This window comes from Choloepus didactylus, chromosome 3 (genome assembly GCF_015220235.1).
Source record: "Choloepus didactylus isolate mChoDid1 chromosome 3, mChoDid1.pri, whole genome shotgun sequence".
Taxonomy (NCBI): Eukaryota; Metazoa; Chordata; class Mammalia; order Pilosa; family Megalonychidae; genus Choloepus; species Choloepus didactylus.
The window spans coordinates 72,659,001-72,673,339 of NC_051309.1; the positions used below are offsets into that span (position 1 = coordinate 72,659,001).

At 38.0% G+C, this 14,339-nt stretch overlaps 1 protein-coding gene and 1 long non-coding RNA gene across 2 annotated transcripts in view; both read right to left on the reverse strand.

Moving 5' to 3' along the window:
• LOC119530298 (UDP-glucuronosyltransferase 2A3-like) overlaps positions 1 to 14,339 on the reverse strand; it is a 352,297-nt gene that overhangs the window by 156,960 nt on the left and 180,998 nt on the right. The window lies entirely within an intron of this gene.
• LOC119529474 lies at positions 5,642 to 9,003 on the reverse strand. The gene is made up of 3 exons (XR_005215874.1): positions 8,490 to 9,003; positions 7,739 to 7,781; positions 5,642 to 6,341 (listed from the first exon to the last, which is right to left on the reverse strand). It is a non-coding gene; the product is annotated as an uncharacterized LOC119529474 (long non-coding RNA).

A 14,339-nucleotide genomic window follows, 5' to 3' on the forward strand; every position in this document is an offset into this window, starting at 1 on the left:
TTTCCTCCCGGGCACAGTGGCTGTTCCTCGGAGAAGACAGACTGCAGGTAATACACAATGCCCATCTCTAGGACTCCCTACAACTCCAACCCTTCCCTTCACAAAATTTCTTCAAGACACTTACAGGGCTAGGCTCCTCCACCTCCTTCCTAACATTCTCCCCTACATAAGTATCCCCCACCCTACTCCCAGGCTTTGGAATCACTTGGGAATCAAATTTCTTTTTATCTTCCCCTTGTTTGTTTTTGGTCTTTATTCTGTTTTGAAGAATGAATTATTCATTTCCACTTTTCTATCCAAACTCTATTTTTTCACTAGTGATACTATTTTTGTTTGGAACTTTCTTTGTTTCCAAAGATTCTTTTCAATATGATCCCCCTTTCCCCCCAACATTCCAACAGATTAAATTTGTACACTGTTCAAGGGTTATTCTTTAATCATCCCTACAGATTTATTTAATCTGCTTATGCACTTTCTTCTGTATCTTATCTTTGGATATGATGTAACCGGTAGCTGCATTTGCTAAGGGAAGACTTGCCAGCTACTATAACCTACCACTTCAAGATCTCAGTGACTTAACACAACAAAGGTTGGTTTCTCCCCCACACCAAAGTCCAAGGTTGGTCTGGCAGCTCTTGTGAGCAGAATCATTTGCTTTCAGTGACAGGACAGTGGAGAGAATGCATGGAAGACAGTGAAGGACATTGTAAGGGCAGGTTCCGAAAGTGACACAAACTACTTTGGCTCACATTCTATGTATCAGTCATAAGAACATAATCTAACTGATTTAACAACAAGAAGGGCTTTGAAATGTCTTATTCCCATTTGCCAAAGAAGAGGAAATAAGATTGGTGAGCATCTAGCTAGTCTCTGTCTCAGTCCTCGCTTCTGGCCACCCATTATCCATTTTATTCATCCTCCCACACATGAACCACATTCACCCCAATCAGCAACCCAAAATCTTTAATCTCTGGCTCAAAATCCAGGTTTACCAGTTGACATGCAGCCCTTTACATCCAATCAAGATGATGCCCCAGGTTCTGGACACCTAATGAACTAAAAAGACAGGTGATCTGCATCCAAACACATACCTAATTACAATGGTGGAGCAGGAATAAGATAACCAAAATAAACACCGCTATTTGGAAGGCAAATAAAAAACCCAGCAGTCATTGGTTTGGGCCAGTTCTGAAATACCATTGGCAGACATTGCTCTGGGGGCAGGGGAAGGTTTTGATTAGGTCCTGGTTATGTTTTCTGCAGAGAAATCCCCCATTCCATGTTCTTATGACCCCTGCCACCCTCTGGAAGGCTTCTTCTTCCCCAATATTCTCCTTGATCACTTCTGAGTGGGTACTAGGGAGTGTGCCCTTTTTAGGGCTATATAGATTTAAAAGCTTGCCTTCAAAGTAGGGATCCTGCGGATTGTTTTAAATCCTGATAGCCCACGGATTTTTTACTGCAATTCTGTGGTTTCTTTGGGAAACTTGTTAAACATTTTTTTGATCTATTAATTTCCAGTTAATTCTATGTACCAGTGCCCATACCAATAGTTATTTCATAGACATGATTCCCTGGTCTCATTTGTTTTGCTTCTTCCCTATGGCTCTCTCTTTTTACATTAAGGCAGCTACCTTGAGTCTACCTGGAACAAAACATACGAAGAGCATGCCCATAACCTGATTTTTGCTATGGGTCTCTTTATCCAGCTATCAAGTTGTACTGGATTTTTTTTTTTTTTCATTTGAAGCTTTTTATAAGCCCATCTTTTACTGTTTAGGATTTTGAAGTTATATCTTTTCAGCTTGCAAAGCACTGAATTTCTGTTCTCTCCCCCTTCCATATCATTTCTGCTTATCAAGGGCCCAATTTTCTCCTGGGATCATCTCTTGCTATACTTTTACGATGACCCAACAGTCTCAACCAACACTGCTAACATTTTGGTTTCCTACACTCTTCCTCTAGAGCTACAAGCCCAGTAAGTACATTGTCTGCCTTGTAAGGAAAAGCAGGCATCTTAGTTTCCTAGGTCAGCCATAACAAAGTACCATAAATGGGGTGGCTTAAAAAATCAGAAATGTATTCTCACAGTTCTAGAGGCTACAAGTCTGACATCAAGATGTCAGCACAGCCATGCTCCCTCTGAAACCTGTAAAGAAGAATCCTTCCCTGACTCTTCCAAGCTTCTAGAGTTTGCCAGCAATCCTTGGCATTCCTTGGCTTGCAGCTGCAGCCCTTCAATCTCTGCCTCCATTGTCACAGGGCTACTTCTCCCTGTGTGTGTCCACCTGTGTCCCTTTTACTGTTCTTTTAAGGACACCAGTAATGTTGGACCTCAATTTAAATGAACTAATTCCATTTGCAAAGACCCTATTTCCAAACAAATTCACATTTACAAGTATCAGAGGTTAGGACTTCAACATATCTTTTAGGGGGGCTGTATTAGGGTTCTCTAGGGAAACAGAATCAACAAGAAATATCTATAAATATAAGATTTATAAAAGTATCTCATGCAACTGTGGGTATGCACGAGTCCAAATTCCATAGGGCAAGCAGCAGACTGGCAACTCTGATGAACATGTTCAATGAACTCCTCAGGCAACGAACTGACAACTTCAATGAACTACTCAGGAAATGCTTTGCTGGTCAGCCGAAGAAGTAAAGGTCCTCTATCTGTCTTGCTTAAAAGTCGTCTACTGATTGGATTAAATCCAGCTGATTGCATTCTCTCATTGTGGAAGACATGCCCTCCATTGATGTAATCAGTCACAGCTGCAGCCAATTGACTGATGATTTAATAAACCAGCCACAAATGTCCTTGCAGTAATGGTTAGGCCAGTACTTGCTTGTCCAGACACCTGGGTATCATCACCTGGCCAAGTTGACACATGAACCTAACCATCACAGGGGCACAATTCAACTAAAACAGTAGGTAACATCTTTACCAAAAAGTTTGCCACTGCATAACAGATCTCTAGGTATCCAGCCTGCTATATTTGTTTCCTCACTATCCACAGCCAAGAGTAGAGTCATTTCCATATATTTTAGATTATTGTTATGGCAGCAGCTCACTTCTGCTACCAATTTCTGTATTAATCAGTGTAATGATCACTAGCTGCTGTAATAAGAAACCCACTTAAAGGCAGTATAATAAAAGTTTGTTTCCTGCTCAGGTCACAGCCTTATGTTGATCAGGTAGCTCTCCCCAGCAACTGTATTCCAAGTGATGACTCCAAGATTTGGGTTCCTTCCATGGTGAGGCTCTTTCATCTTACCTCCATACACTTGGACAGAAGAGAGTATGTAGAACATTGATGAAGCAACCAGGTTTGGAAACGACATCTATCACCTCATTCATTGCCCAAGAACTAGTCCCATGATCCCAAGCTAATTATAAGAGAGGCTATGAAATACAAATTTTCTGTGTGCTCAATAAAAGGAAAAAGGACTGTTTAGCATATAGCTAGTCTCTGCCACATTGTGATAGAGTAGAAAGATCCCCAGTCTTAGAATCAGAGAGGTTATGTTTGAAGCCTAGCTCTTAGTTCTTACTAAATGTTTGATCTTTGCCAAGTTAATTAATGTCTTTTATTAGTTTATGAATTAGAAAGATTTCAGAAATTAAAGGTACTGCTATTACTTTAGTACTGTGATTTTAATATCAATGAGATTAATGGATTCTTGAGAATGATAATTTTATATAGATTTATGTCAAGTTATCCAACTAACTTAAATATTATCTTAGTCCACTCAAAGAAAAAATAGCCTACCTATTTGACCCTACATGTATTATACCATATTTAACTAATATTTGATGAAGATAGCAACTCAAAAGTCACGAAAATACAGTATATGTGGGCGAGTTCCCATGATTTCTCATTAACTAGTAAGGCCATAGTAACCGATCCAGAGATCACCTGTATGTCTATGAGGTCATGTCAAACACCCTAAGGCAAAGAAACAAAACAAACAGACAAACAAAAGACCAGTAAACGAAATAAAAAATAACATTGCTTGTTTTATATTACAAATAGAGATTTTGGAATTTCAGGTAATGTTTTCATGAAGGAACATATTATCTTTTCTACATTGTGAAATAAAAAAAGTGTGGATCCCTGAAGAGTTTCTCTACTTATAGAGAATAACAAGGGAAATGTGTCTCTGCCAGAGCTAAATTAGTAATTAACCTTCAGGGAGTTGAATGACTGATCTTCTGAGAACTACAAGTCTTAATGAGTTACCTTACTTATAAAATAGTGGCAATGAACCAGGAAGTATGTGACTTAGCCTGACCCAGAAGGACAGAACAAAATCAGAAGTGGAACAAGTTTCATAAATCCTACTTCTTTTGGGGACAAATCATGAGGAACAGGTGACAGAACCAGCAATCTGTAGGCAAATACTAAGAAAATAAGTGGACCCTTATAGTTCCAACATAAACAGATTATGGTTATGTCTTTGGATTTCAAAATAATCAAATCTTTTTGCAATGAAGTTGTATAAAAATTCACATGGAATAACCAGAAAAAAACCATAATTATCATGAAAAATTAAAAGGAAAACAGCAGCATCATCCAACTCCAGAATGAATACAACCATTTTGCCATAATAAATTTCCTTAAGTAATCTTTCTGAAGCTATTCTTTCTGAATTCACTCACCCAAAGAAATAAGTAACACAACATTGTTCACTAATTAGAAGATGAAAGAAACAGACGGCAACTGAATTGCACTCTGAGTGATATAATAATGTTTTCAATAACGTTTTTAACATTTTTCTTTTTCAAATGGGTAATATCTATCCTTCCTCAACCTAAAAAACAACAAAAACCTACAACACACATACTCTTTGCCTTAAACTCTTCGAAGTACTCTAATCAACAACAATTTCCTGTAGATTAGATTCCCTGAGATGCAAAATCTGCACATTTCCCATGATAAACATTTACTACACCATCAATTAAGGAGGAATCAGTGATGTTAAAATGCATATAATTAAATGTTCTACACGGAAACATGATATCCTCTTGTTATTCTTATGCAACAGTTAAGAAAATACTGTTTCAGCCATTTCCTGTAATAGGCTTTGCTGTATACCCCATTGCCTTCTTTTGTTTTTTTGTGATAATAGGGAGTAAGCAAGACAATGAGGATACGGATCTTAGGGTAAATGCAAGACAAAAAATTTTGAGGCACTGAGGTCCAATGATAATCCTCACTCAAGGTCATTAATGATAATCAAAGAAAGATAAAAGGGTGGCTTAAAAGTAATTTCTAATGATGACATATCAATACCCATTATACCAATTGACAAGATAATTGCAAAAGAAATTTCAGTGTGAAAAAATTAGCATATTTATGATGTGAACAAGTGAGGTTTTTGAAGAATTTGATACATCATTCTCTTTTTAAATATATTTTCTACATTTATGCTTACTAATATCAATTACAGCTTTATAGCTTCTACTATCATTTGCCAAACTAAAACCAGAAATAAAGTACAACTATTGGGATATTTATATCTTCCTTTAACTTTAGAAAGGATCTAAGAGCAGAGAATCTTCAGAGACATGAGAATTCAATGTGCCCATCTTCAAAGAGCACTGATTTTCATATCTTTCAAATTACCCTATTTCCCATATTCTTGATTCCACCATTTATTATTTTAGAATATGGAATGCACAAAAATGAATGGATCACATGCTCCATTTCATTGCATGCTATTGACATCTACCAATGCCCTTTATATTTTTCTTTTCTACTTTTATTTTACTATTTATTCCATTCATACACCATTCCACCATCCCTACCCTTTGCACATTTTTGACTACTTAATATATGCACTTCTAGCCTGTCATTTCTGTGTTTACTTAGGTACACACGTAACCTTTACAATGAGTGTAGGATTGTTTTTTGGGTGTATGTTTAATCTCCCTGAAAGAGAGCCACAAATAGTGCTTTGTTAAACATTCTCAGGAATATGTGTAAGAGCTCTAAGGAGTGTAATTGCTACATCATAGAAAGTATAATTAGTTCACCAGATTCTTCCAGGTTGCTCTTAGGAATGGATGTAGCAGTTTACTTTCCTTTAAGCAGTATAGGAAGTTTCTTATTTCCCAACATCCTCACGACTATTTGATAATATCAGACTCCCTAATTGCTCTGAGTTATATTTCTGTGATGACCAGTGAGGGCTAACAGCTCTTCATATGTTTATTAGCCATCTGGGTTTCCCTGTTGCGTTGTTTCAACAGTAGAATGTGAATGTTATGGGTGATGTCAATTTTTTGGCATCTTCTTTCCTTTTCCTGAACGGTCTTATCAGAGGTTTGTCTAATCAACCTTTTAAAAGAAAAAAAAAAAAAAAAGCTGTGGGTTTTGATAGCATTGCCTAGCATATAGCATATCTTCAGTATATATTGAATGAAGGACGAATAAATAAGTGAATGAAGGAATGCCTTTTGCTGTGTAACAAACAACCTAACAACTCAGCAACTTGCAACAGCAAAAGTTTATTTCTTACTCAAGGGTGCACATACAGGTCCTTGTTGCTCTGCTGAGATCTACCAGGCTTGATTCCAGCTGCAATTTGCTTGAGGTTTACAGGAGAGGAAACAAAGCTTGTTTAATAGGTTCTGTGTTTTAAATTGCTGTGACTTAAAATATAGGAGAGAAAATGATACAGAATATTTACAACCCAGTGAGCCATGTGAAAAACCTTGCAAGGTGACCTGTCAGATGAATATCTCAAGTAGATTATATTTGAATATGCTCTCTTTACCATAACTTAACATCCTTTACTCATATTTTCTGACTTTAAATGTAAAGAAGGTAAGGCTCTCTGATATGCCAAATTGTTTCACTTCAGGAATGTGACATCTACCCAAAGTGTGTTTTAAAAACCAAGTAAAGCATGTTTCAGAAAATTGCATGAAGTCATCAAACAGGTCTCACAGGCAGAGTAGTTCTGATTCAGCCAGTAGGCACTGCACTCCAATTGCTAAAATACTGAAATAATTCTGTATCAGTTGGTACACAGATGCTACCCCGAGCACATGAAGGGCACAGCAGAAGCCTCGTGGAAACTGCTCCAGCACCCTATGTATGTCTGCTCTGATTGGTCAGTGCCCCGTGCTACCTGAGTTGTTATATATTTTAAGTACTTCTTCTGATAACAGGAAATAGCTCATGTTCATGTGCACAACTTGTGTTGCAATAACTCATGGATTTCTTTTGCCTTCATTCCTTCAATAAACCCACAGAGATATACATAGGACGCACCTGACACATGAGTAGTCTATGAAACTCCTAGAGTAAAGAAAGCAATTCAGTCTGTGTCTCTAACCAAAGCTGATTGTATTAAAGATGGCTTGATAGTTTTTGACCCAAATACAATCCAAAGCTTTGCTTCTTTGACACTACCCACATCACCTAGTTACCTTCTGGATTCACTGTTTCTCCTGCTGGGACACTTCCTTCCAAGGTGTTTTCATATAGGATCTTTGTGTGTCAGCCTTCCATATGCTTTACAATAACTTATTTCAGTCTTACATCTAATTGAATGGATATAAAATTCTAGCTTCAAATTCCTCTTATTTCAAGACTTTCTTTGTACCCTTTCCATCTAGATACTATCATTCTTTAATCCTGGAAATTCTGTTACTGTGTCTTAACTATTCCCCCAATTTTTGTAATACCACCTTGTCCTTTCCTGATGCCTTCTAGAAGTATTCACTTACCCGAACTTTCAGTTCACTAATTTCTTTTTCAGGTATATTCAACCTGAGTAAAAAAAAAAAAAAAAAAAGAAAGAAAAAAGAAAAACACAAAACAGAAGTGAGCTTCATCTGATACTGCAATACTTACTGAATTATTCCTGCTCTTAAATTTTTCATACTCAGCATCTCCAATTGGTCTTTCATAATTGATTTTTCTAATTCATATTTCTGATTTCCTCCTTTAGGTCTCTAAGGACATTTACTATACTTTTTAAAAATCTATTATGCTTTTTAAAATTCTTGTTCTGCTGGCCCATTCATTTGGCTTCCTCCTTTAAAGGTTTCTCAGTTTCCTTTCTTTTCATAGCAGTTGCATTCCTCACATCTTGTTATTTTTTCATGTGAACCTTGGGATCTGGGATAAAATTAAAAATATTTAAAACCAGGACAGCATGAACACCAACTAATTCTAATAGAATGTTGAAGCTAATAAACAGATAAATGTCTAATGTAACTACCTGATATAAGCTCCAGGCCTTTAGTGAATGCTGTTTAAGTATAACGCATATAGAAAGGAACTTGTTTTCATCTGGTCAAAAATTAGCATTCTAGTTTTAAAGGTTAATTTAGAACAAGCTCTTTTTCCTCTAAATATCAGTAAAACAAGCCTCTTCTTTAATGACTCCTCTGAGCCTCCCACACTTATTTGGGAAGAACAGGGAGGATCTTTAGCTCCAAGAACAGTAAAAAAATGAAATAAAATAAAACTCACCATTTCAGAGTGGGTATATACATGCCACCTTCTAGAAGACAACAGTATGGAAGCTGTTGCCCTAACAGCCTGGAATTCATTTGGTCTCACCAAATCTGGGAAGGAGAGTGATTCCATCAACAGATTCCTGCAGTTGGGATGACCGCATAAAGATCTGGCTGTGTGTTTGGGCCTTTCAGACCACCCTGAGTCACAAAACTTTTTCTTACAGAACTTCCTTCCTTCCATGGTTCTTTCCATGAGTGGCCAGACATTCAGAGCCTGGGCCATGTCAGGGTAACCCACAGCCCTTAGCCCTTATAAAATTATACCAACAGACACTCAGAGGCTTACAAGTCAAGTATAGCATTTGGACCTAAAGTCAACTGGCTGCATCATAATCAAATTTCATAATCTTGCTTAAGTTACAGGCCCGCAGGCTTCAACTAAGTTTAACTTTGAAGACAGTAAAAGGAAGAATGTTTCCTTGGCATGTATTTGAAAGACCTACTCACTTTATTGTCTACTTACCAACACGAGGCATTCGATCTTATAGTTAATTATATAATTAGCAATAATTATGCCTGTATAAACAAAGCAAACACGTTAACTTCCTCACCATAAAAGATAATTTATATATGCATGGCTGAGAAATACAGGAATATTCTAAGGACTTGATTGTAAATCACTGATGGCAAGAATTAAAATGTTAGAACTCACTAACGAAGGAAATTCAATTTACAAAGATGGATCATTTCCCTTTTTAAAAGTGCTAACAAATATATTAATCTCGATTGACACCATGGAACAAGAATGGCTGGACATACTATAAACTGATATAAGCTTTCAAGAGGGCAATTTTGCAATAATAATCAAAAACTTAAAAAGCATTCATACTATTTGACTCAGAAATTCCACTTCTATGGAATTTATTCTATTTATCTATCATAGAGAAAAATACTTAAACAACCAAAAAATTTAAAATTCGAGGAAGGGTAAAATTAGTTATAATGACATTGCTCTACCTCCATTCCCGTTGACGCCTAATACGAGTTCTGCGCCTATGAAGTTGAAAGGTAAAAACTACGTTTCCCATGATCCCCAGCAGTTAGGCCAGCCAACAGCAGCCGTTTTTACTACTGCAACCAAAACCCGGGTATTGTTGAGCCTGCCGCTGCCTCCGCTTTGGGCGGTTCCTTGATGGCGGTGGATGGCCGAGTCACAGGATCGCCGGAGTGATTCTGGAGCATGAACGTTTTCCCGGACAGTCAGCGCCTGCTGCACAGTTCCAGATTTTGTAAGCCATCTAACAGCTAGTAATAAATTCCTTTCTGCTTAACTGAATAGAGCCGTGTGCGACTGAACTCCAACAGAGCATCCGTATGGTGAACTATGTCACATTATTGTCAATAATATTTAATGATATGGAAATATATTCTTTAACTTTTTTACTGACGGCTCATTTTTTTCACTGATTTATAATTTCTCAATCACTGTTTATGCCAAATACTTTCCTTAAAGGGCCCCTATGCCTCTCAAAGCGAACAGTTATACACGTGTGTGGTTCGTTGTGATTGTAGAGAAAATAAAAATTATTTTTTAAAAACATGGATCACTAAAAGGATTTCCATCACGCTTCTGGCTTAGCCCGGGTTCTGTTGCTGCACACCAAATTTTCCACCAAAGCTTTTGTTTTTAGGAGTAATCCAGTTACCGGCTAAAATAGAACGTCCTTTGAAATTCAAATGAATTTGACTCAAATCTTATTCCACATAAATAGCAGAAGCCCTGCATTCCTCCTGGTAATCAGTCAATTCTTGAGAAAGACAGGGAAGGTGGGAGGTTGGCTTACATTTGTTTCTGAACAGTTAGTTCAGTGGTCTTATGTGTGTTGTCCCCATTCTTTATGACAAGGGAAGGGAACAGTACTTTTGTACTGTTCTTTACCTTCTGACATGAATGATGCTACCCCCCTTCTTAGAAGGTAGAAGTAGCACAATTTTAGTTTAAACTGATTTTTTTTTTTCCTACCTCCATTACACAAAGCTACTCAGTCCTCAATATTTTCAACTGAAAATGCTTTAGTGAACTTGAGGACACACAAATATGTTTTGAGTGTTTCTGGACCCTTTGGAGATAAGGATTACGTAATGTGGATCAAGTTAAGGTCAGGCATTTGGAGGAATGACTACAAGACAGTTTCTGAAAATGTTCCCTTTTTTTCCATCAAGATTGGAGTTAAGAGCTAATTGTGTGACTGGGCCTTTCTTGTCTTACTTAGTCTAGAGAAGGTGCCACAGTCACTCATATTTTTCAGACACCCAAAACTCAGTGGGGCTGGGAGGCAGTTTGGTGTGAAGACTAAAATGGGAGATTTAAAATGAATAGTTCTGGGTTCAAGTCTAAGCTCGTCTACATACTTTTATCTGGTCAAATGAATTAACTTACTTGTTAGTTTCTTTAAAGTTGAGGATTATAACAGTTCTTATTTCAAAGGATTATTGTGAGGATTTAGTGAAATAATTTATGCATCTGCATTTAGCATTTTACAGTACTCCACCCTCTGCGAATGTCTGTGGTGAAAATATTTACTCAAACTGATATCTTTTTCTTCCTTAGAGTCCTGATTCTTCTTCCCTATTCCTTATCTCTTTTAATGTTATCTGTTAGGTGCTTGTGGAAAGCAGATATTATTTCCTTCTCCAGGCTTGTTATAATATTGGTTCTCTTAAAACAAGCAGTGAGAAGGAAATTAAAAAAACATCAATAATAGTAATATCTATTACCAAGCAACTCAATAAGTAAATGCATGGAAAGTGTAAAATAAAATTATTATAAGTATTTGTCGCAGCCCATGAGGGCTTTTCCAGTCCAGAGGCCAAAGAAGACACCGGACATTTTCTGATACATGAACTTTTTATTCAGGGCTTACCACCAGGGTGAGAAATCACTAAGAGATCGTGACTGCTCTCTTAGAGACTGTGATGGCTCTCTTACATCAGGCAGGCATCGCATTCGCAGGGAAGTTGACTACACAATCAAGCTAGCTGGTCAAGCGGGTTATAAGGGTTTAAGACAAGACATTCCTAAGGGTGGGAGAGCATAGACCCAGGAACACGTCCTTTGACATTGGAGGGTGATGCAGGAAGGAGAGGAGAATTATAGTATGGGGCTTAGTGGATATAGCTGCCTAGGTCACGCAGACTGCTGTGCGCCAAGGTCTGCAGGTCTGTTCTGTTCAGGCCTGGAGTTGCCACAATATTACTAACACAATCTTTTCTGCCCCAGGAGAGACAGTACCAGCAGTCTCTCCCTTTTGAAGCAATCATCCAGTCATGCCCCAAGAACCTTATCACTTATTGTAAGCAAAACTTTATGCTGCTATACTTTGAGTAATTACTAGGTGCACGTGTGTATTTACTTGCTAAATCTGCACAGTAATCATATGAGGTAGGTATTCTGATCCCCATGTAATCTTATAGATGAGGATTCAGAAGTACAAAGACGTAACTGAAAAGTTAGAATTGAGGGGATGGTTATGATTACTGAATCATACAGATATTCCTTTTTACTTTCTGTTATATTAAAGTAGACAGAGGGAAATACCTGAAATCTCTGAACTATAATCCAGCTGCCTTGATCTCTGATAATAATTGCATAGACTTTACCTTGTGCCCTTGTGATTGTGAAAACCTTGTGACTGACCCTTACTTGTACCCATTTTATCTGGTTTTTCAACTTTGGAGTCTTATGATCACTAAAGACAGCCCCTATTGTTAATTAATGAAGGACCTTCAGCCAGCTCAGAACTAACCCACCTCAATTCCAAAGCTATCTTGATAAATGAAGCTGGATCCAACCATAAGGGGCCCACCTGACATGTGCAGTAGCTTAAGCATTAACCTATAAGACCTATACCTCATTATAATACTAAAATTCATGCCCATCATCATATTAAGGAGCTATTTTCTTACATATGTTCCATGTCTAAGCATGTGATCAATCTGCACATGCTTAATAATTAGATCACTTCTAATTGCATCATCTGGAGCGATTGGGCTCATTATCCTAAAACCTGCCCATTTTTTGATACTGCAGAATTATCAGAATTATTGCAGTTTGGGGAGGCAGATTTTTGGGCTGATAGGCTGTCTGATCTCCCGGTTCTCACCTCTCTCTTTGAAACCCTGGTGTCTCAGGAATTGGTCATTTGAGCACCTTAGGCAGAGAGCCTACTGCTTTTGATCGGTATCGAAGAGGTTAACTTGACCATTTCAACAGCTCCCAAGGAGCAGAGCCTGGATTTAAACAAGGAGTCTGATTCTAGAGTTCTTAAGAAGAGCCATAAATATTTGCAGAAGTGGGCTACCCCAAACTTAGTCACTAGGTGTTTCATTAACCTGATAATAGAATTATCATATTTTAAAATGCAAATCTGATCACATTATTCCCTTGAATCACTTGAGATACATGTGAAAATTTCAGCTTCCCAGGCCTATCATGAGCTCCTGAATCTGATCTTTGGGACTAAGGCCAAGCATCTACATTTTCAACACATTTTCCATGTTTCTTACGCTCAGTATAGTTTGAAGACCCCTAACAAGAAGACGATATTTAAACGCCATATTTTGGCATAAAAAGGAGTGCTTTGCCCAGTGCCCGTGAAGTCAGGGAGGGAAGGAAGTGAGGAAGGTCTGTCAGGCTGCTTAAATTTTGGTTGAAGTTAGGGCTTGAGGGTGATAGACTGGATCCCCTAGAGAAATCCTGCATGTATTAATTCCAACCTTCAGTTCGCTTTATGCCTTGTTTTTCTTTCCACAAAGGGTTTTTGGAAAAACAAATGCAATGGTTAAGTGTAAAATGAGTCAGCTTTTAAATTTCAAGTGCTGGTTCCTCTTCCTCCTTTTTTATTCCACCTTTCTCTGTTTGCATTGGCATGTGATCTGTTTTTTCCAGTCAAATGAGTCAGTTCAATGCGAGCATTAATTAATAGGAGCCAAGAACCTTATGTCAAGGTTCTTCTTGTATGTTGCAGAGGTGTGCACAGCTACACATGCACAAAAGCAGTGGCTGTACACCTGTGCTCCAACTAGTCCACATAATTTCTAAAATGTTCCTAGAAATTTGACTAAAAGCTGCTTCAGAAAACTCTGGCACAAAGTCCAAACTTACTTATATGTACCTTCATTTGAAGAGTTTCACAAGGATTTGCAAATTGATATTCAACCGCTGTGCCAGTTTGAATGTGTTACGTCCCCCCCAAATGCCGTTATCTTTGATGCAATCTTGTGTGGGCAGACATATTAGTATTGATTAGATTGTAATTCTTTGAGTGTTTCCATGGAGAAGCAACACACCCAACTGTAGCTGATAACTCTGATTAGATAATTTCCATGGAGGTGTGGCCCTGCCCATTTAACATGGGCCTTGATTAGTTTACTGGAGCACTATATAAGCTCAGACAGGAGTGGGCTTGCTACAGTCAAGAGGGACACTTTGAAGAACACACAGTAGCTGAGACAGGAGCTGCAGCTTACAGAGACATTTTGGAGAGGGGCTTTGAAAGCAGACTGCTGCTCCAGAGAAGCTAAGAAAGGAAAAACACGCCACGAGCAATTAAGAGTGACATTTTTGAGGAGCTGCAGCCTAGAGAGGAACATCCTGGGAGAAAGCCATTTTGAAACCAGAATGCTGGAGCAGATGACAGTGTGGCAGCCCATGGCCTGAGCAAAACAGGCCTGCAGACCTTGGTGCACAGCAGTCTGCGTGACCTAGGCAGTTAATGTTTAACCTATCATCTTTGAAGCCAGTAAAGAGAACAGGGTAAATTAACCTTAAAATGTAACTTTAAAATATGAAACAGGAAGTAAA